The sequence below is a fragment of the Stegostoma tigrinum genome, chromosome 1 (assembly GCF_030684315.1).
Source record: "Stegostoma tigrinum isolate sSteTig4 chromosome 1, sSteTig4.hap1, whole genome shotgun sequence".
Taxonomy (NCBI): domain Eukaryota; kingdom Metazoa; phylum Chordata; class Chondrichthyes; order Orectolobiformes; family Stegostomatidae; genus Stegostoma; species Stegostoma tigrinum.
This window is the reverse complement of record NC_081354.1, coordinates 55,586,516-55,611,059: the sequence shown is the minus strand read 5'-3', so window position 1 is coordinate 55,611,059 and position 24,544 is coordinate 55,586,516. Positions and strand designations below refer to the sequence as shown.

At 43.5% G+C, this 24,544-nt stretch overlaps 1 protein-coding gene across 1 annotated transcript in view; it reads right to left on the bottom strand.

Moving 5' to 3' along the window:
* Positions 1–24,544, bottom strand: part of ablim2 (actin binding LIM protein family, member 2) — a 333,460-nt gene that overhangs the window by 213,404 nt on the left and 95,512 nt on the right. The gene's annotated exons all lie outside the window — the stretch shown is intronic.

Genomic DNA, 24,544 nt, shown 5'->3' with positions numbered 1-24,544 from the left:
AGGAAACTAACAACAAGGGTACACAAACACCAACTGGCTACAAAAAGACACGACCAATACTCACTCATCTTAATCCACATGGACAAGGAGAACCACCAGTTCAACTGGGACAGCACCAAGATCCTGGGACAAGCTAAGCAGGGACAGGCACGGGAACACCTAGAAGCCTGGTACTCCAGGAAGAAAGCTATCAATATACACATAGAACACGACACATACATACTCCACCGTGAAGGAAAACCTGAAGTGAGGCAATCCAGCTCAATAGACTCCAGAGTTTAAAAACCAAGCGGGAAAACACACCGGCACTTCATCAGAGGCTGCACTGATGATGTTACCCAGCATGGTAACGAAACATCTGCAGAACATCAAACCAACTCAGCAAGCCAACTAACCTCAACACCCACAAGCCGAGCTACAAATCTACTCCAAAATCTTAGGTGAGAATATGGTGAAAATCACATAGATGAATGTGTTACATTTGTAAAACTCTGAATCAAAAGCATCACCATGAAGTAATCTCTTCTTTCCCAAATAATGTAAAGTTTGTTTAAATGACAAAGGCATCAATTGTTTTGGTTTCAAATTTTGTGACAAAGTGGCAAAGACAAAAGGCAGTAGAACTTCCTGTGATTTCATTCATAAAAGGGGATTTAATATAAAGTGAATCCTCTGTATCTGCAAAGTCATGAATTCACCTATTCATTCCAAAAAATAAGTAACAATAAAAGTCAATATCCACCAGCAAAAATCACATATCCACAATTTCTTAAAATCCCTTTTTAACAAGCTTCACACTCCTGATTTCATCATTTGTGGAGGTTCTCAGGAAAGGAACCATAGCAGATACAGAGAACAACTGCAATTCATTGAATATTTTAAAATATCTCAAGACACTTCACTGCAGCATTGTAAGAGCAATTCATATGACATAACTGTGATGTTTCATGAAGGATAGGAAGCCGAAGTGTTTAATAACAGCAGGAACTTTATTGAAGAGATACCTTCTCTACAGACACTAATTTAGACTGAACTGTTTGCCTCCAAAATAGTCCACAATGTTTCATGAAGTCACATGGATCAGACTCAATGTGCCAGTCCAAAATACTTACTCAAGTACACAACATTCCTCCCAATTAAGGCATTTATGATATTAACAATCATTTATGTCTTTTCTCATTCTTGCACTATAATCTTTAAGTCTCTGCAGAATAGCATCTAAATTGTGGATATACCCTTTTCTAGATTCTACTCCTGAGTGAAATATTGTCCAGAGAACACTGGACTCCAAGCTATCCACTTAAATTCTGATCCATGGCACACTGGAATTACTGAGGTGCAGATGTGATTCCAAATGGAAGTCTCTTGTACTTGATTAATCATTTATGTGTTATAATTGTCAAGTATTTCTGTGACTAAGAATCTACATTCATTTGGAGATATCTTGTCAATAAAATTGCACTAAGTCAAGCCTGACATCCAGCCAGTCCAACAAATAGCTTATTGATTAAGGGCAAAGAGCTCTGCTCAGCACAGAGTACCGGATTAATACAGACCTTAAGACCATTACAGATGCATACTGTGAAGAAAGATTAATCTTTTTTCATCACTAGTATGATAGGTGTGGCCCAATCATTCACATTAATGGTTTCAAGTGCTCCCATTTTAACCTGCCTCTTTAATTCAGTCACAAGTCTATGGTCTGGCTGCATAAAACAATTAAAGTCAGAGACTCTCAAAAAGCCAGAATCAAAGCAGCCGGGATATTTTTGAGCATTGCTGGGATAGAACAGATTTCACAGACAGAGAGAAGTGAAGCCGCGTCAAGGACGAGTATTTTAAAATCAAAATATTTCCAGACTGGGAGCCAATCTAGGTTGATAAACACAGGGCGATATAAGTGAGTGGGACTTAGTGTGACCTCAGAGAAGGCCAGCAGAATTTTGGATGGCCTCATGTTTACAGAGGGCTGAATATGGGAGGGCAGCCAGGAGGGCAGTGTGTTTATCAAATCTTAAGGTAACAAAGACATGAATTAGGGTTTCAGAAAATGAGCTGAGACAAGACCAATTCATGCAATGAAACAGAGTGAGAATAAGGTTCTTTTGTGTTGGCATGAATATAAGGTTGCAAGTTCACTTCCTTGTCAAAGGTGACACCATGGTTGTGGACAGACTGGCTTATTCACTGTCAATTTTCAGGGAGAGCAGAGTTGGTAGCTAGGGAACAGCATTTGAAACAGCAATCACAAACAATGGCTTCATTTTTCCCAATATTTATTTGGTGAACCTTGAGAAAGTTGCAAGTTTGGGCTAGGACAGAGGTTGGAACATCGGAGAATACTGAACCAAATGAGCTCCTAGAAGGAAGGAATCAATAAAAGCAATTCATCACATGGAACAAGAATGTCCATGACCTCCTCATACTTATTGTTTGAAGGGCATAAGCAGATGGTTTGCAGTCCTGAAATGAAAGTAAAAGTATGAAATTACAAATTTTGATGCACAAAAGGTAATTTAAGAGTTTGTGGATGAACACTTAAGTGTCACAATTTTCAAGGGTATGGGCCTAGTGCAGGAAAGTAGGTCCTGTGTAGGTGGCAGTGTATTTTTGGCGGTTCAGATTTGATTGAGCTGAAAGGCCTCTTCTCTACTGTATGATTCAAATTTTAGGCCTACACTTGATGTTCTCTGGAGTTTAGTATCAACAGTCACTGTTCTAAGTTGAAGCTGCATCGTTTACAGGGGCTACAAAATGGAAAGTCCTAGTTATGTGGCCAGGATAGTGTAATTTTGCATGTCCTAATACATACTTTTGAGGAGGTTTTGAGGGGCAGTGGCCCTCTTGAACCAGAATCTCCTCATTCAAGTACCATTACAGAACTACTTGACTGTTGAAAATGCATTTAAAATGTGCCCAAACAGGGTGAGTGCCAACTTTGTGGTTGGTTAACTCGGTTGGGTGGACAACTGGTTTGCAATGAAAAGTGAAGCTAACAGCACAGGTTCAATTCCTGTGCTGGCTGAGGTGACCATGAAGGTCCTGTTTCTCAAACCTGCCCCTCACCTGAAGCATGGTGACCCTCAGGTTAAATCATCACCAGACATCTCTTTATAATGAGAAAGTGGTCGTCTGTGACTACTGCAACCCAGTGCTAATTGGTGCCATTATGAACAAGATTTTTTTTGTTACCAGCACGAAGATATGTAGTAAAGAGAGGGCATAAGGAGTTTGAAAAAGGATGAAGCAAGATTAATGATTAGACAAAAAGTTGGAAGATGGAGCATAATTTTTAAAAAATATGAATATGTCCACTTTGGTTATACAATAGACAAGCAGCATATTCGTGAAATGGAGAGAAAGAGAGTGAGAATAGCAGAACCCTGAAGTACAAAGGGATCTAGATATCCTGTCACACAAATATCAAAAGTTAATATGCAGATACAGCAAGGGATTATGAAGGAAGATCGCATGTTATTGCTTGCTACAAAGGGAATGGAACACAAAGCATTACTACCATAATACAGGGTATTGATGCATCTACAAAGGGGGTATTGCATAGAAAATAGGATTGAATGCATTGGAGGTAAAGCGGAAGACGTTTACAAGGATAGTTCCAGGGATGAGGAACTTCCGTGCGGATAGATTGAAGAAGTTGGGACTGTGTTCATTGGAGAGAAGGCTCAGAGGAGACCTGATAACAGTTTTCAATATCATGAGTGGTCTGGATAGAATAGACAGGGAGAAACCATTCCCACTCATAAAAAGAACAAGAACAAAAGGGTGTAGATTTGAAGTGATCTGCAAAAGGAGCAAGTGTGAAAGTGAGTAATTAGGGTATGGAATGCACTGCCTGGAAGTGTGATGAAGGCAGGTTTAATTGAGTGATTCAAGAGGGCATTGTATGAGTCTTTGGATAAACATAATATATAAAGGTATTGGGGAATAAAAGCAGGAAATCAGAACTAGATAACAATGCTCATTTGAAAAACTGCTGCAAACATGATAAGCTGGATAGCATCCTGAAGTACCATCACTCTTCTATGATTCTGAACGTGCTTTACAAACATGCATAGCCGAATCTCCAATACAAAGGCTTCATTTAAGACATCTTATCAACAAAATACTTCAGTGTGCCAACATTTTTTTCCTCAATGTGCCCTTATTTTGACACAATTCAATGGAATCCTGACATCTACAAACTGCTTTAGAGATAGTAGGAACTGCAGATGTTTGAGAATGTAAGATAACAAGGTGTAGAGCTGGATGAACACAGCAGGCCAAGCAGTATCAGAGGAGCTAGAAAGCTAATGTTTCGGGCCTAGACCCTTTTTCTTTTTCTGAAGAAGGGTCTAAGCCCGAAACGTCAGCTTTCCTGCTCCTCTGATGCTGCTTGGTCTGCTGTGTTCATCCAGCTCTACATCTTGTTATCTACAAACTGCATCTGACTTCTGTATGTGCCATGCACAGTAACCTGGAAACACTTTATCAATGATAATGGGAACTGCAGACGCTGGAGATTCCAAGATAATAAAATGTGAGGCTGGATGAACACAGCAGGCCAAGCAGCATCTCAGGAGCACAAAAGCTGACGTTTCGGGCCTAGACCCTTCATCAGAGAGGGGGATGGGGGGAGGGAACTGGAATAAATAGGGAGAGAGGGGGAGGCGGACTGAAGATGGAGAGTAAAGAAGATAGGTGGAGAAGGTGTGGGTGGGGAGGTAGGGAGGGGATAGGTCAGTCCAGGGAAGACGGACAGGTCAAGGAGGTGGGATGAGGTTAGTAGGTAGCTGGGGGTGCGGCTTGGGGTGGGAGGAAGGGATGGGTGAGAGGAAGAACCGGTTAGGGAGGCAGAGACAGGTTGGACTGGTTTTGGGATGCAGTGGGTGGGGGGGAAGAGCTGGGCTGGTTGTGTGGTGCAGTGGGGGGAGGGGATGAACTGGGCTGGTTTAGGGATGCAGTGGGGGAAGGGGAGATTTTGAAACTGGTGAAGTCCACATTGATACCATATGGCTGCAGGGTTCCCAGGCGGAATATGAGTTGCTGTTCCTGCAACCTTCGGGTGGCATCATTGTGGCAGTGCAGGAGGCCCATGATGGACATGTCATCAAGAGAATGGGAGGGGGAGTGGAAATGGTTTGCGACCGGGAGGTGCAGTTGTTTGTTGCGAACTGAGCGGAGGTGTTCTGCAAAGCGGTCCCCAAGCCTCCGCTTGGTTTCCCCAATGTAGAGAAAGCCGCACCGGGTACAGTGGATGCAGTATACCACATTGGCAGATGTGCAGGTGAACCTCTGCTTAATGTGGAATGTCATCTTGGGGCCTGGGATGGGGGTGAGGGAGGAGGTGTGGGGACAAGTGTAGCATTTCCTGCGGTTGCAGGGGAAGGTGCCGGGTGTGGTGGGGTTGGAGGGCAGTGTGGAGCGAACAAGGGAGTCACGGAGAGAGTGGTCTCTCCGGAAAGCAGACAGGGGTGGGGATGGAAAAATGTCTTGGGTGGTGGGGTCGGATTGTAAATGGCGGAAGTGTCGGAGGATAATGCGTTGTATCCGGAGGTTGGTAGGGTGGTGTGTGAGAACGAGGGGGATCCTCTTGGGGCGGTTGTGGCGGGGGCGGGGTGTGAGGGATGTGTCGCGGGAAATGCGGGAGACGCGGTCAAGGGCGTTCTCAATCACCGTGGGGGGGAAGTTGCGGTCCTTAAAGAACTTGGACATCTGGGATGTGCGGGAGTGGAATGTCTTATCGTGGGAGCAGATGCGGCGGAGGCGGAGGAATTGGGAATAGGGGATGGAATTTTTGCAGGAGGGTGGGTGGGAGGAGGTGTATTCTAGGTAGCTGTGGGAGTCGGTGGGCTTGAAATGGACATCAGTTACAAGCTGGTTGCCTGAGATGGAGACTGAGAGGTCCAGGAAGGTGAGGGATGTGCTGGAGATGGCCCAGGTGAACTGAAGGTTGGGGTGGAAGGTGTTGGTGAAGTGGATGAACTGTTCGAGCTCCTCTGGGGAGCAAGAGGCGGCGCCGATACAGTCATCAATGTACCGGAGGAAGAGATGGGGTTTGGGGCCTGTGTAGGTGCGGAAGAGGGACTGTTCCACGTAACCTACAAAGAGGCAGGCATAGCTGGGGCCCATGCGGGTGCCCATGGCCACCCCCTTAGTCTGTAGGAAGTGGGAGGAGTCAAAAGAGAAGTTGTTGAGTGTGAGGACGAGTTCAGCTAGGCGGATGAGAGTGTCGGTGGAGGGGGCCTGGTCGGGCCTGCGGGACAGGAAGAAGCGGAGGGCCTTGAGGCCATCTCCATGCGGAATGCAGGTGTACAGGGACTGGACGTCCATGGTGAATATGAGGTGTTGGGGGCCAGGGAATTGGAAGTCCTGGAGGAGGTGGAGGGCGTGGGTGGTGTCACGGACATAGGTGGGGAGTTCCCCCTGGACCAAAGGGGAGAAAATGGAGTCCAGATAGGTGGAGATGAGTTCGGTGGGGCAGGAGCAGGCTGAGACGATGGGTCGACCAGGGCAGGCAGGTTTGTGGATTTTGGGAAGGAGATAGAAACGGGCCGTGCGGGGTTGGGGAACAATGAGGTTGGAGGCTGTGGGTGGGAGGTCCCCTGAGGTGATGAGGTCATGAATGGTGTTGGAGATGATGGTTTGGTGCTCGGGTGTGGGGTCATGATCGAGGAGGCGGTAGGAGCTGGTGTCGGAGAGTTGGTGTCTGGCCTCGGCGATGTAGAGGTCAGTGCGCCATACTACCACTGCGCCACCCTTGTCTGCGGGTTTGATGGTGAGGTTGGGGTTGGAGCGGAGGGAGCGGAGGGCTGCCCGTTCTGCGGGGGAGAGGTTGGAGTGGGTGAGAGGGGTGGAGAGGTTGAGGCGGTTGATGTCTCGACGGCAGTTGGAGATGAAGAGGTCGAGGGAGGGTAGGAGGCCTGGGGGTGGTGTCCAGGAGGAGGACTTGTGTTGGAAGCGGGTGAAGGGTTCAGTGGAAGGAGGGTTGGGTTCCCGCTTGAAGAAGTAGGCATGCAGGCGAAGATGGCGGAAAAACTGCTCTATGTCCGACCGTGACTGGTATTCGTTGATGTGTGGTTGTAGGGGGACAAAGGTGAGCCCCTTGCTCAGGACTTCCACCTCCTCCAGGACTTCCAATTCCCTGGCCCCCAACACCTCATATTCACCATGGACGTCCAGTCCCTGTACACCTGCATTCCGCATGGAGATGGCCTCAAGGCCCTCCGCTTCTTCCTGTCCCGCAGGCCCGACCAGGCCCCCTCCACCGACACTCTCATCCGCCTAGCTGAACTCGTCCTCACACTCAACAACTTCTCTTTTGACTCCTCCCACTTCCTACAGACTAAGGGGGTGGCCATGGGCACCCGCATGGGCCCCAGCTATGCCTGCCTCGTTGTAGGTTACGTGGAACAGTCCCTCTTCCGCACCTACACAGGCCCCAAATCCCACCTCTTCCTCCGGTACATCGATGACTGTATCGGCGCCGCCTCTTGCTCCCCAGAGGAGCTCGAACAGTTCATCCACTTCACCAACACCTTCCACCCCAACCTTCAGTTCACCTGGGCCATCTCCAGCACATCCCTCACCTTCCTGGACCTCTCAGTCTCCATCTCAGGCAACCAGCTTGTAACTGATGTCCATTTCAAGCCCACCGACTCCCACAGCTACCTAGAATACACCTCCTCCCACCCACCCTCCTGCAAAAATTCCATCCCCTATTCCCAATTCCTCCGCCTCCGCCGCATCTGCTCCCACGATAAGACATTCCACTCCCGCACATCCCAGATGTCCAAGTTCTTTCAGGACCGCAACTTTCCCCCCACGGTGATTGAGAACGCCCTTGACCGCGTCTCCCGCATTTCCCGCGACACATCCCTCACACCCCGCCCCCGCCACAACCGCCCCAAGAGGATCCCCCTCGTTCTCACACACCACCCTACCAACCTCCGGATACAACGCATTATCCTCCGACACTTCCGCCATTTACAATCCGACCCCACCACTCAAGACATTTTTCCATCCCCTCCCCTGTCTGCTTTCCGGAGAGACCACTCTCTCCATGACTCCCTTGTTCGCTCCACACTGCCCTCCAACCCCACCACACCCGGTACCTTCCCCTGCAACCGCAGGAAATGCTACACTTGTCCCCACACCTCCTCCCTCACCCCCATCCCAGGCCACAAGATGACATTCCACATTAAGCAGAGGTTCACCTGCACATCTGCCAATGTGGTATACTGCATCCACTGTACCCGGTGCGGCTTCCTCTACATTGGGGAAACCAAGCGGAGGCTTGGGGACCGCTTTGCAGAACACCTCCGCTCGGTTCGCAACAAACAACTGCACCTCCCAGTCGCAAACCATTTCCACTCCCCCTCCCATTCTCTTGATGACATGTCCATCATGGGCCTCCTGCACTGCCACAATGATGCCACCCGAAGGTTGCAGGAACAGCAACTCATATTCCGCCTGGGAACCCTGCAGCCATATGGTATCAATGTGGACTTCACCAGTTTCAAAATCTCCCCTTCCCCTACTGCATCCCTAAACCAGCCCAGATCATCCCCTCCCCCCACTGCACCACACAACCAGCCCAGCTCTTCCCCCCCACCCACTGCATCCCAAAACCAGTCCAACCTGTCTCTGCCTCCCTAACCGGTTCTTCCTCTCACCCATCCCTTCCTCCCACCCCAAGCCGCACCCCCAGCTACCTACTAACCTCATCCCACCTCCTTGACCTGTCCGTCTTCCCTGGACTGACCTATCCCCTCCCTACCTCCCCACCCACACCTTCTCCACCTATCTTCTTTACTCTCCATCTTCGGTCCGCCTCCCCCTCTCTCCCTATTTATTCCAGTTCCCTCCCCCCATCCCCCTCTCTGATGAAGGGTCTAGGCCCGAAACGTCAGCTTTTGTGCTCCTGAGATGCTGCTTGGCCTGCTGTGTTCATCCAGCCTCACATTTTATTATCTTAACACTTTATCAATAGTTGTAAGAAGATCTGGTTTCACTCCTTGAGGTCATATTTAATCGTTAAAATCACATATTGCTTAAGAATTGTGGCTTCAGCCAAGAACACCGCTAATTTTTCAAACAATGTTGCCATTTTTCAGTTAAGTATAAAATATACATTGCAGATTCTAAAAGAAAAGTGAAAATAGTTTGATGAAGGGTCTAGGCCCAAAACGTTAGCTTTTGTACTCCTGAGATGCTGCTGGGCCTGCTGTGTTCATCCAGCTCCACACTTTGTTATCTTGGATTCTTCAGCATCTGCAGTTCCCATTATCAGTGAAAATAGTTGGTTTCTTTTCCCATTGTATCGATTATGTAATTTCACAATTAGTGACAATTATGTTGAAAACAATAAAAACATTAATGGGATCTAGACACATGAAGGTGTTCTTTGTGAAAGCAAAAATGGGGCAAACTTTTTAGCAATTGAAAGATATTTTTGATTAGTTTTCAACCTTTTCAAAAGTTTGGTCTGAAGGGTGAATATGATGACTGAGAATGAATTGTCTGAAGGTTCTGAAGTCTGAAATCTGTTAAAAAAAACTTACAAAGCATCAATTCCCTATTTCAAGTCTCAGGAACTCAAAGTTCTGTTTCATTAATTGCACGAAAGGAAGACAGTCAATTTGAAATTAAAGGCTTTTGTCTGATAAGAAGGCACTATTCCTCAAATCATCATGCCACACTTTGTAGCATGAACAGTTCCCGAAACACAAGCTTAGAGGCTAGATTTATGTTGATGATTGTATCAACCCATTGCATTACAAGATTCAAAAGTGGAGTAACATTAATAATTAGAGAAAGATTTATAAAAATAAATCCAAAATTTCTTATGAGGTAACAATTCTAAACATGTTAATATATTAAACTATGAAGGAGTAAGGCTGATTGATCAGTAGGACCATCCAAGCTCAGACCCAGCTGTCAATTTTATTTAAATTCTTGGTTTATGGGGTTTCTTGGCAAAGCCAATTTTATTGTGCATGCCATTCAACTTCATTGGTGGTAGTTTTTAAAACTGAATTTTTACATTTGATGCATTGAGGGTATTTCCATAGTACTATTATAAAGCAAATTCTAGTACTTTCACCCAGTATCAATGAAAGAACAATGTATTTCCAAGTCAGAATGGTGTTAGAATATGGAGATGAAAGTGATGACGTCTATCGTATTTACTGGCTTAGATAGCAGAGGTTTGGAGATGTTGTCACCAGAACTTTGGTGAGTTGATACAATGCATCCTACAGATAACACATGGCAGTCATGTTACACCAGTGGTGTAAGTTGTGGACCATTCTTGTCACCTTTCTCACTTGCATCAAGTCAGGTATACACACAACATACTAGCATTAAACTGTGTCCTGTAATGCAAACTTTGTTTGCTTAGTTTCTCGAAAAATTTACAATTGTTACAATGATCTCTTTTCTGCTATTATACATCTGGTAAAACACTATCGCTGTTGAAAACAAATTAGTGCCTGTGGCCTTTGAACATTTAAAATTTATTAACTGTGTATACAATTAGTTAAACTGTGGTTTCAAACACACTGTTTCTAAGGTCAATTTTCTCCTCTTTGATATGCTTTCCTCACTGATTTATTCCAGTTTCTTTTAAATTCACAATTAAACCATTAAATTTGTCTTTCCACTGTTGTTTTTCATTAAAAATAGCTTGATTGGAATTAAGTGCCTGTTATTGTACATGGGAAATTCTTAGGCTCCTCAATAAACATGACAAAAGGAATACATATAAATCACTGGCTGAATGAAACTGCTTCACCAATATGGAATTATGACATTTATCAGTGATTATTCTTCCTTTTACTGAAGGACATAACACTCTAACGGACAACAAAAGTTTCTGTATAACCACTGAAATGTTTATCTGAGGCTGTGACATGGTAATTCTTGGTATGTTGCAAGTCACTTATCACATCACAAAGGCTGACTTTCTACATTGTTATTTATACCATAACAGATGGTTCCAACCTTGTAAACAACAGTCACCCGCATAAGAAGTGACTGATACCAGGCAACTGAAAATCAAGACTAATTAATCAGAACAGCTCAAAGTAGCCACTTCCAAATCAGATTTTAACAATTCTGCAAAGACAGGAGAAGATTTTTTTGGTGACAATCAATTATTTCAGAAGGAATTTCGGAGTGTACTTAAAGAAAATCAATGTGCAGAGCTAGCAAAGTGGAATGTGAATGACAGCCTTGCTTTATACAAACCATGGACTCCGTGAGTTGAATGGTCTCCTATTAATGACCCAAGACTCGAAATATATACAGCCTAACTATCTCGAGGCTTTTGCATTACCTCTTTCTTAAACATGCGCTGCATTTTACCCTCCTCTGCCTGTGGCAAGTAAAATACAGTATGTAGCAGCCTATCTGCTTGCCTGACCTGTCTACCATTTTACAGGGGCCAGTGGAGGTGTTGGGAATCCTTTCCACCTTCGGAGTTATTGATCCCATATGTGCTTCATCCCAACTCTTCCAACATTTTACGCACAGCAGTTGGAAGGCCCAAGTCAACAGGGTAGCTCAGTACTTTCACTGTGTAGGCTGGTATTGGGCAAGATGATTTGTGTGGACATCAGAAGAACCTCAGCCTCCAAGGTCATACTTTCTTCTATAATCCTACTCTCTGGCTTCTCGAGCCTGGAACCTACAGCTGGCACTGAGGCTAGTGATATTGTGAATGTACCTGTACTCTAGCCTATATAACCTCTTCCTTAGGGATGGGCTCTAATCCCAGCAGAGATGGCCACCTAAACCTGACAATGCTGGAACTACTGGCTGACAACTCTTACTTGCCCTTAGCCAAAACACCTTCAGAGTATAAAATGGTTGCGGGACAGTCAGTTTTTCATGGGCAGACACCTGACTGATGTTTCAGCCAAATGCCAGGAGCACGACACCCCACAAGTTACAGTCCAGCATTTCTTTCAAAGGAATGTTTCCAACTTTCCTCTTTTATTTTCTCTTTTTCCTGTTAATCTTATCATTTATATTAAGATTGAGCAGGCAACTTGCTCACATGCTCTGACAACGTTCCAGTCTAGCGAACAAGCACAAAGAGAATACAAGTGGGTAATAATCACTCATTTGTGAATTTTCTTCTCTTCCTCCACTAGCTGCCTACCTTCTATTTAGTGCCTAAGCAATGCAGGTTTTAACTCAGCAGAGTACAAGAGATATAATGATTTCAGAACATAATGACATCACAGAGACATACAAATTTTATGCGAATTAAAAATTTAATTTTGCACTCAAAATACGGCATGGAATTTAATCCTTGCCCCAATACAAGTTTGGAGGTGGAGCAGGATGCGCTTGGACAGGATTGTATGGGATAGGGATCCACTGCCTTCCTGACTACTACTGATCTAGTTCAAGGCAGGCAAGGTGGCTTTCTGCCTTCATACTAATTTAGGCCTTTAACAGCAGCAATAATAGGCTACATTCAAAGAAAAGATGATTTGGGTACAGTCAAGGTGCATTTCCTCAAATGAGAAAAATGGAACAAGCACGTCCAGGGCTCTCTTGATAACAAAGGAGATAGAAATTAAGATAAATAAGAAACTATGTGCATATAACAAGAGTCAAGTAGAAAATAAAACTGAAATCCATGAAGAATATCGAAAGTTCAGAGGGGAGATGAAAAAGTAAACATGGAAAGCAAGGAGGAATTATGGAAAAAGACTGACGTCCAACATAAAGGGGTGACCCAAAGTCTTCTATGGTTGTTTAATAATAAAAAGGTGGTAAAAGGAGGAATAGGGCCAATCAAGGAACACAAATGGGATATAAGGTTTTGGAGTAGATTTGTAACTCGAGTTGTAGGTGTTGAGGTTGGTTGGCTCACTGAGCTAGTTTATGGTTCCGCAGATGTTTCATTACCCTGCTGGGTAACATCCTCAGTGCAGCCTCCGATGAAGTGCCAGTGTGTTTTCGTGCCTGGTTTTTAAACTCTGGGGTCCATTGAGATGGATTGCCTCGCTTCCGGTTTTCCTTCATGGTGGAGTGTATATGGGGTCGAGTTCTATGTGTTTATTGGTGGCTTTCTTTGTGGAGTACCAGGCTTCTAGGAATTCCCGTAACTGTCTCTGCTTATCTTGTCCCAGGATTTTGGTGCTGTCCCAGTCGAATTGGTGGTTCTCCTTATCCATGTGGATTGAGATGAGTAAATGGGATGGCAGGACTGACATACAATCAGGGACTGGTGTACCTATGCCTGTATTTACTAGAGTCCAGGAAGATGAGGGGAATTCTGATTGAAACATATAAAGTTCTAATGGGAATGGACATTCTCGATGAAGGGAGGAAGTGTTCCTCTGTCGGAGAATCTAGAATCAGGAGACACAGATTCAGGGTGTGAAGTAGGTCATTTAGGACTGAGATTTGGAAGGAATTTTTCATTTAAAGAGTATTCAGCCTGTGGAATTCACTACCACAAAAGGCTGTGGAGGCCAAGACACTGACTATATTCAAGAAAGAGATTGAAATTTTATTGATATTAAAGACATAAAGGGGTATTGGGAGAAAATAGGGTTGTGGCATTGAGAATAAAGGATTAGCAATGATCATAAAGAATGATGGAGCAAACTTGAAAGGATGAATAGTCTACTCCTGCTTTTAGTTCCTGTGTTTCCAAATTTGAATAAAAAGTATTTTTTTGTCAAAACTGCTGACTAAAATAAAAGGACGTGCAATTTCGTAAGGAGTCATTGAAGAACACCATCTGTATTGGTCACATGTACAGGGGGTAGAACCAAAGCATCTATTGCTGATTTCCACTTCATTTATAGATAAAATAAATTAGTGATGAGAAACCTCTGCCCAGGTTGATACTGTAAAATTAATGCTTCAAAACATCTGCCACACCCTGAAAAGGGAAAAAATCAAATACAAATTCTTAAACTTTTATCACTTATCACTTTGAACAGTTGAGTGGTGAAAATAAAGAGGCTTTCATCCAATTTGCCCTTACTAGTTATGAATAAACTGAAGTCTCCAAAATGACAAGCCCATCCAAATCCTTCACGTATTTTACATACTCTGTTTAAAGTGAAAATTAAATATTTCAACAACTTTACCCTCCACAGTCTATATACAAATATATGTTTCTCATTTGATTCTGGAAAGTTACTTAGTTCTTGCAAACTGATTATAGCATCAAGTAATATGAATCTGTCAGCCAGTTTTAATGTTGTGATGCAGCAATAGAAATTCATCAAACATATTTTCTAGCTGCTCTGAATTGTTTCATGATCTCAAAGTTCCTGTCATTCTTTGGAATGTTAACAAGAATGTTGGAATCACATTTTACAATTACACCCAAGCACTGCAGAAACAATAACAGAAATTGCTGGAACATTTCAGCATGTCTGGCAGCATGTGGGGACAGAAAGCAGAGTTAACATTTCGGGTTCAGTGACCCTTCTTCAGACCTGAACCTGAAACAGTAATTCTGCTTTATCTCCACTGATGCTGCCAGACCTGCTGAATTTATCCAGCAGTTTCTGCTTTTGTTTCTGATTTCTAGCATCCGCAGTTCTTTATTTTCTTTTAGTTGGTGCCAAACATTTCAGGTTGGGATATTTGTGGTCAAACAGAAAAAAGATTATTTTTAGAGAAAAATATTCATTTTGCACAACTAATTTCCACTCCAACTCAATGTTAATAGTTTAAGAACAAGGATAGCATTTTGTAGGAAACAGCAAAAATCCCTTTCATTTAGAATGCTGGACCAAAACCCTGGATTTGAGAGCTGGGAAATGCACTGAAATGCACAATTGTGGGGATAGTTGTCTGGAGCCATGATCAATTAGAAATCCTATTCATGCTTCAATCCCATAGGAACAATGAACCGGGCCTAAGACAACAATCTTAGACATCTTAGACTCTTTAGAGGTACCAAGTCATTCAACTTCAATTAATATTCATTCACAAAAATACTGGACATTCCACTTTATCAAAACACATTTAAATACTACTCTAAACTATCGGGAAGTCAACTCACCACAAAGTGGACAACAGAAACACAATGGATAACACAGATTTGTGAGGTGATAACAGAACACACAAGTCTGTATAACTGCTGGCCCTGACCTGGGAGACAGACAGCCATCAACAGAAGAGGGATCCCAGATAACACAGTGTGGAGTCCTGATCTTGAAGAAATGTCAACTTTCCTGCTCCTCTGATGCCTGCCTGGCCTGATGTGTTCCTACAGCTCTACATTGTGTTATCTCTGACTCAGGCATCTGCAGTTCTTACTATCTCTGAGAAGAGGAATCCCAGACAGTTATTTTCCCCCAAGAACTGTCTACACATCTATCTCCTTGAAACCCACCAACACAGGGCTGTCCCGTACCAGGGGAACAAACGGCAGCCAACCACAACCAGCAGGACTGACAACAGAAGACCTCTGAAAACCACCGACAGGGCTGACAAGGCGTCAGACATATTCTGAGGTGAAAACTGACTTATAAAACAACCACAAAGTAAGAAAACCCAAGTTCTTAAACCAGACTGAACACCATTCAAAGTCTTCAGTAAAGCATAGGCCACTGCAATTGGCAACAGCCAGCTGTACTTCAAAATTATCCCCAGTGGTGAACCTATTTTCTCAAGACCCAAAGTATCCAACCTAGCTAGCAGGGAGGGGAAGGTGGGGTGGTTACAGTGCAGAGGACCCCAAGGTCAGGAAGTCTGATTAAAATGTCTGTGTTTGAAACCACTGTTTAGTTTCTAACAGTAATTATCCTGCGTCAAGTTAATAACTGATAGTGTCAGTTTCACTGTTTTGAATTTGCCTTTTTAACTGTTGTATTTTTAATCACTTTTGGTTTATCTCCCTATTTATTACTTTTGTCTTTTTTTTGTGATATACTCACCTTTGAAATTAATAAACGCAGAGATTCTTTGCCCTGAAACACCTGCCTACTGCCTTCTTCATTTCACATTCCTAAATTAAGTCAAGTGTCAGAATTAGGGATCTGGGGGTGATACGAACCACCTAAAAATCAGAGGATTACTGATCACAAACCAGAACCTACAATTTAAAGCTGTCAACTTCAAATGAGGGTGAAAAGCCTACAGTGTGAAGAACAGGCAGACAGTTATCCCAAACTGGGTGACTTAACATGGAAAGGCAGACCTTCTACCCAATTAAAGATGGCAGGCAGGTCTCAAACCTCGAAGGTCAAAATATAGCCCCACAGCTTGGAATCAGCAGTAGGAGTCATGACTGGTAAATGAAGGAGCTGGTGCTCAAAATGGAGATATCTCCCTCAAATTCTAAATGCATGAAAGGGAAAGAGACCTTCACAATCAGGCCATCAATATGGATTGAAGAAGTAGACAATGTGATATCTCACGGCCTGTGGATGTCAACTGGAAATTCAAACTGGCCTCTGATTGAAAGCCTGAATAAACCATAAAGCAGGCCATTTGCTTATCTACTACTTGTGACTGGTAACCCTTCCCCGAGCACTGCCCCCAACATGCTGCCTCTAGCAAAATAACCAGGGAACGGGATGGAACCAAACAGCCTACATGCAAGCCTAAATATCCAACCCACAAGTTTGCCAACTGCTCTGGAACACAACACCCTTTTACCTAATTAACTTTATCATGTTGTTCCTTGCCAGTAAATCATAATGCTGTAGGAAGTAAATGTCTGAATAATGCAAAACAAGGTATTTTTAGATACAGCAGGGTAACAGGTGTTTATACCATCACACTATCCATCATCCACTACAGTAGACTGAGCCCCTTTGGAAGTAGTCTGATAAAACATTCATTGGATTGTGGCTGCATATGGTTCTCAATCAAGAATTATTGAGGAAAGACAGAATTATATCGTTGTAGGAACAAAATCTGAGGAAATTAGCTCCTGCCAGACTACTTGCATCACAGGACAGATTTTGGATAAGGAATTAACTAATTTACTTGCATCCCTTGAGGCTGCTGTGTCCCAAAGCAATGTAATTTGACTCCAGGCTCCCTAACTAATCAGAGTGAGCAAGCAGAATGACAAATCGAAAAGCAACACAAAGGGCTTATATTTAAAGGGACCCATATGGGACTCACAACAGCAAGTGTTTGCAGTGTATAATTCAGTGATAACAGCAAAACCTGCAGAATGGATGCAATACATGGAATGGCTTCCTGCCATTCCTCCTTCACAGGCTGGACCTTGCAGGTGATGCTCAGTGTAGTGAAAGCAGAGAGAGATATCCTCCTCCCTGACCATGGCAGAGAAGCAAGGATGGAGTTGTAATGAAGCAGTTCTAGAAATCAGAATAGTGGCAACTCTGCAGCCATCCATGTTAGGGAAACTGGAATACCAGAGAGGCTTTTCTTTCATTCACTCATGGGACATTGACTGGCCAACATTTATTGCCTGCCCCCAGTTGCCTTTGAGAAGGTGGTAGTGAGCTGCCTTCTTGGAGCACTCCAGGGGAAAGACTTTGGAAATCTGAAGCACAAAGGGACATGGGAGTCCCAGTTCAGGATTCTCTCCAGGTTAACATACAGGTTTTGTTGGCAGTGAGGAAGGCAAATGCATTCTTAGCATTCATTTCAAGACAGCAGATTACAAGAGCAGGAAGGTATTGCTGAGATTGTATAAGGTTCTGGTCAGACCACATTCGGTATAATATGAGCAGTTTTGGGCCCCTTATCTAAGTAAGGATGTGCTGGCATTAGAGGAGATTCCGAGAATGTTCACAAAAATGACCCCGGGGTGAAGGACTTATCATATGAGGAGTGGTTGAGCGCTCTGGGCTGTATTCAATAGGTTTAGAAGAATGAGGGTGGATCTGATTGAAAAATGCCTGGACAGAGTGGATGTGGAGAAGATATTTCCATTTGTCTAGTGGAGAGATTAGGACCCAAGGATACAACCTCCCAGTGATGGAACATTGTTTTAGCAATGAGAAGCAGAGGAATTTCTTCTGCCACAGTGTGGTTAATCTATGAAAATGACTGTCACAGAGGAGAGGGCTGTGGAAGCTAAGTCATTTAGTGTATTTGAGACAGGGATAGGTTCTTGATCAATAAGGGATTAAGAGTTATGGGGAGAAGACAGGAGAATGGAGTTGAGAAACATAACAGCCAAGATCAAATGGTGAAGCAGACACAATGGGCATATTCTGCTCCAATATCATATGGTCATATTATAGTCTGACCCATAATGCCCTTAAGGAGGAAATTCCCAGATTTTGACCTAGCATTAGTGAAAGAACTACAAAATATTTTCAAGTCAGAATGGCGAATGGCTTGGAGGGGAAATTGCAGGTGGTGGCATTCCCATGAATCTGCTGCCCTTGTGCTTCTAAATTAAAATGGGCATGGGTTTGGAAGGAGATTAAGGACCTTTGGTGGAATATCTGAAGTGCATTTTGTAGACAGTACACACTGCTGCTACTGTGCATCTGTGGTGAAGTGAACCCTTGTGGATGTGGTGCCAATTAAGCAGGCTGCTTTGTCCTATCTGGTGTCAAGCTTCTTGAGTGTTGTTGGAGCTGCACACATCTAGGCAAGTGGGGAGTATTCCATTACACTCTTGACTTGTACCTTGCAGATGGCGGACAGGCTTTGGGGAGTAAGGATGTGTGTTACTCAGTGCAGCATTCCTAGCCTCTGACCTGCCCTTGTAACCACAGAATCCAGCTGAGCTTCTGGTCAATGGTGACACCCCAAGGATATTGACAGTGGGAGTTTCAGTGATGGTAACACCATCAAATGGCAAGGGGCAGTGACGAGAGACGGCTATTACCTGGCATTTGTGTGGTGAAAATGTTAATTGCTACTTGGTAGCTCAAACCCAGATATTGTCCAGATCTTGTTGCATGTGGACTACTTCAGTATTTGAGGAATCATGAATGATGCTGAACAATCTGCCATTGTCGCAAACACCCAGACCGTATGATGGAGGGAAGGTTGTTGATGAAGCAGCTGAAGATAGTTGGGCCTAGGACAGTACCCTGGGGAACTCCTGCAGAGATGTCCTGGAACTGAGATAACTGACCTCCAACAACCATAACAATCTTCTTTTGTACGAGGTATGACTCCAGCCAGTGGAGAATTTACCCACTGATTCCAGTTTCGCTAGTGCTCCTTGTTATGTTACGGACCAGTCCAGAACCCTGCAAAATATTTTAAGAAGGTAGCCTAGACCCTAACTCTTTCTTATTTTAGAGGTAAATGTAAAGTGTCTGTTCCAGATGCAATGTGGCTGGTCAAACTACTCAACATTAAGCAAAACAAGGTATTTAAACACTGTAGTTAAAATACAACCAAAGAAAGAGAAATTTAGAAAAGCTACTCTATTGGAAACGTAACAGAATAATCGATGCAGTAGCTATTACTAATTATCCATTCCAATATTGTAACAACCCATAAACACACCCCTTGGCAAAAAAGGCAAATTCAGACGCAGATTCTCACTTGCAGTTCTCCCATCCAAGAGGTAAAAAACATCAAGAGAAAATTCAGAGAGAGGAGCAGCCAGGAGACATTTACTGAAGCTTCCAACTCTGTTGAGACCCCCAATGGCTTCTGATGGTAGAGAAACCGAAACCCAGACATCCTAATCTGAGAGAGCTGGCCACACCCATTCAGGCTGTTTAAAAAAAACCCAAAGCTTCCCAAGTTGTTTACATAATTGATCTTAACTAGCTCACTCAGTAGCTTTGCCTTACAACCTCCCTTCAAAAATAAAACCAGGACAAAATAACCTCGTAAAGTGACAGCATTGTCACAAATGGCACACTTGATGCGAAGGCTGTCACTGTCCCCTCACTTCTGGAATTCAGTGCTTTTGTCCATGTTTGATCAAAGGCTCTAATGAGTTCAGGAGCTGAGTAGCCCTAATGGAGCCCAAACTGGGCATCACTGAGCAGGTTCTGCATGATAGCACTGTTGATTACACCTTCCATCACTTTACCGAGTACTGAAAGCAGACTGATTGGGTGGTAATTGGCTGTGTTGGATTTGTCCTGTATTTTGTATACATGACATTCCTGGGCTATTTTCCACATTGTCAGGTAGATTGCCAGTGTTGTAACTGTACTGGAACAGCTTAGCAAGGGGAGTAGCAAGTTTTGGAGCACAAGCCTTCAATACAATTACCAGGATGTTGTCAGGCCCCATAGCTTTTGCTTCCAACTATTTCTTGATATCACCTGGAGTAAACTGAATTGGCTGAAGACTGGCATCTCCAATGCTGGGAACACACTGGAGGAGACTGAGATGGATCATCCATTTGGCACTTGGCTGAAGATTGCTGCAAATGCTTCAGCCTTATCTTTCGCACTGATGTGTTGGGCTCTTCCATCATTGACGAGGAAGATATTTGTGAAAAATCCTCCGAGAGAGTTGTTTAATTATCCACCATCATTCATGACTAAATGTGATAGGAATGCAGAGTTTAGATCTGATCAGTTTGATGTGGGATCACTTAGCTCTATCTATCACTCACTTCTTATGCTTTTTAGCATGCAAGAAGTCATGTTTGGTACCTTCACCAGGTTAGTGCCTTATTTTTAGGTATGCCTCGTGCGGCTTCTGGTATGCCCTCCTGCACTCTTCACCGAACTGTGGAATATCAAAAGGGAGATGTAAACACTTTTCTAGGCATTAAACATATAATCACCTATACAGAGCGAACAAACTATTAGAGAATTTCGCAGGTGAATAACTGGGTATAGGCATAAGACAATGGCCTGCACACAACGGTGGAGAATTTGCAAAGCACTGTCACAGAAACACTTTGATAGCTGAATGATATGCTCAAAGTCAGCCAAATGAGGTCTTGGTCTTGATTCATTATGTCCTGCTCCTGCAGAGACGCAGGTGGGCAGTCTTTGTATGATTTATTTCTTTTTCATAATCTATGTAATTAAAACGGCACTGGTGTAAGGTGACTTACACATTTTACTGCATTTTCATAAATAGAGATAACAATAAATTAATATTACTATTACATGGTGTGTTTGCTGTGGCTTCAGCAGAGCTGGAGATAGCCTGTTCATTCTCTGGTTTTGTCACATGAATTGTCCATGTCTGAAGTTCCTGGGGTGTGGAATCCAAAGTTAGGAGAAATTTCATTTCTTGTTCCATGCATGGCTTCTTGATTTCCTAATAGCTATGGAATGTTGCCTTACTCCGCAGCCACCAAAATATTCCCTGAGGCCACAACAACAAGGAGGAAGCATGCTGAAGTAGCCCCCACCATTGCTAACCAGACGTACAATGTTGCCTCTGTCAAACACGCCTCATCGCTACCAATATTCCAACCACCACCATGGCCAGGAGACCATCCCAACTTGAGAGGATCGGGCCCATTCCCAACTGCCAAGGACCAATTAACCTTCCAAATTAACTCCCAAGGACTGAAGTACCATTCACTCAAGAGATCATTCATTCTGCCACTGTTGCAGGCATCATCGAAACACCAAAGGAAAAGAACCGACCCCAATCCATCAATGCTAGAACAGTTGGTCAAGCCGTGACCACCATGGTCACGAGGATTGGACCAGATCCGCTGCTCAACAGCTCCCCACGATCACTGCAACCGCAGGAAGATGAACTTGATTCAAAAGCGAAATGAAGAAAATAAAAGTAATAAAAAGAAAGAAGGATGCCATCGATCATGCAAGAGGGAACAGACGGACTGGGGGCCTCCACCATCTTGAAATCACATGTAAGAGAAAGACAGAATGCAGCAAAAGCCTTAGTTGCAGAAAAAGAATCACTTGGCTGTCTCTTCTAGTGTTAACATCACATGCATGAGGTTTATTTCAACGCAGGCACATTTGTTTTTGACTTGATGAATGCAATGGATTCATTTGTTTCATTGTGCATTAACCATGGGTAAGTGAAACCATGGAGTGACAAGAGTTCCATGGAAGGCAACAAAAGCCTCTAAATGTCTCAGATGGACAGCTTTTTCAATAAGACAACCTATTTTGTTTGCAAGGTGTCAGTGGTTACAGCTGTAACTACTGCAACAGGACATCAGGATGACATGACTGCAATGCTGTATACATTGTAATCAGCTGAAGTATGTCTGGATGAAGGTTTCATACCCGTGGGTCCTTCACTGATGCTTTGGGATACCTGCTCCACAGTACCCTTCAACTCTTCTTTTTCTTCCTCCAAGAATGTTGGGTGTTCCCCATCTTTCCCTCGTGCTGGGTAAAGTCCTCTCTGCAGCTTTCAGCACATCACCAGCATCCAAGAGGCTGCTGCAGATTGGTATTGAAGGGCTACTTTGACCATACCAGATATTGGCTAGCCACCAGTGACCCCCCTGGTAAAGTTTTCATGGTGACTTGACATTTCTAAGTGAGATACGTAAAACTTTAGGCAGCAACCATTTTATCCATATATGGAACACAGTGCCAGCAATGTGTAGCCAGGATTGCGTGGCCTATGGTCATTGTGAAAAAGCAAGTAAAGAATATTTTATAAATGGTTTTAAACATGCATTAAGTATTCAACAAGTCATTACGTCTTTGAATTTTCAAGTATTTTCTCCAAGAAAGATGAAAAGAAATTTAGAATGTGACAACTTTTGACCCATGTATCGTAAAGTAAGGCGAATCAGACATGACCAGAAGTAGCCACTAAATCTGCGGACCATGTATGTACAATTTGGAATCTGCCTCCCTTACCCCACTATAAAAATGGCAGAGGTTTTGTGTGGGAGCAGAAATTCCAGGTTTCAGTGTTGTGCCACTATTGAAACAACAAAAAACATCTCAGTCATTAAAAAACTTCAGGCCTGGGTTAAGATCAGGAAGAGAGGGAAAGTAATGATGATATTGAATTGAAACCTTAAGATTTGGGAAACTGAAGGATGATCTGAGAGATAAGACTAGTCTTAGCAACACTGTGCTGTGAGACCACATCTGCTGAGAAAACAGAAACCCAGTTTCATTCAAGCTTCTGCAAAGTGCTATGATCTGGCATGGCTAATATTCAGTTGAAGAGTAATAGCAAGAACTAACAAAATTTTTCACTATGCCACGGGGCAGTCAAAGCATTTCAAGCACAAGTCAGTGAAGAAAAAGATAATTTACAGAAGGACAAGTAGAAAAAAAACTAATGCTAAAGGATGGGATACAAATACTGTGGAGGATAACAGAAGTGGGTAAAGGAAACATGAAATCAGTGAGGAGAGGAATCTTTTAATTGCAAGGAGCTCAGCCACTTTGTACATAAGTGCTTTGCTACAAAGAAGAAAAGCAAACTGACAAACATGATTGCTGGGGGCATGTCAGACATGATTCTGACAAATCATCTTACACCCTGGAAGAAGTTGTCATGTCAAGGTCAAAAATGCTTTGTTATCTCAAATGATGTCAATACAAGGTGAGCAACACGTGAATGCAAACATTAGATAGACACTGGTTCTACATATGACATCAGAAGTTCTGCAAAGTTTTTTCAGGTGGTGACCAGGAAATGAAGCCAAAGTTAATGTTGAAGCTTGGGGATGGAACAGTGCTCATCCCACAAGAGGGGAAGGCAAGCTGTCAGTTCAATACAACAGGAAGAAAGAAGACCTGCATGTCCAGATAGTGGACACTAAGCAAGATAATTTCATCTCAGCTGAAACAAGTGAAAAGTTTGAACTTGTAATCCACTAGGTACCAGATAGTATTGCATGAACGACTGCAAGTTTCAAACCACAGAGTGCTAAACAGACCCTTACTGATAAACAACCTGCTCAGAGTAAACTACAGAACAAACTGCAACTCTTCAAATGCTACATAAAGTTGTAATGAAATCATCAAGGACACTGCAGCTGCCATAATAGTATAATGGACACACAGAGATGAAGTGATCACACAGACGTCATCTTGTTCAAAAGAACTGCAGTCATTATCCTTAAAGATAAAAAGAGGTGATGAAGTGCAGCCACACAAACTACAGAATTATAGTTGATAAAATTACGAGATGCCATAGATAGGGTGGAGGGTCAGAATCTTTTTGCCCAGAGTTGCAACGTCTAACAACATGTCTAATGTAAGGTGACAGGGGAAAGTTCAAGGGAGATGTGAAGGGCAAGATTTTTCACACGGAGAGTGGTAGGAGCCTGGAAGGGTGGTGGAGGCAGATACAATAGGGGAATTGAAAGGACTTTTAGATAAGCACATGCATATGTAAGGAATGGAGGGATATTGATCAAGTTCAGGCGGAAGTGATTAATTTGGCATCATGTTCGGCACACCATTGTAGGCCAAAGGGCCCATTCCTGTGCTGTACTGTTCTATGTTCTATCAAGGAATTTAGACTAGTCTAAGGAAGGCAAGTGAAATGCTCTACTGACCAAATATGGGAAATGAAATTAATGGCTACATTGCTCACTGTAATAATTGAAATGAACATCAAGCTAAGGGGCCAGTCACACCGCATGATATCCCGGACAGACCAAGGGTAAAGGTGAAGTTGACTTCTTCACTCTCATAGGAACTGATTATCTTGTCAAAATCAAATACTATTC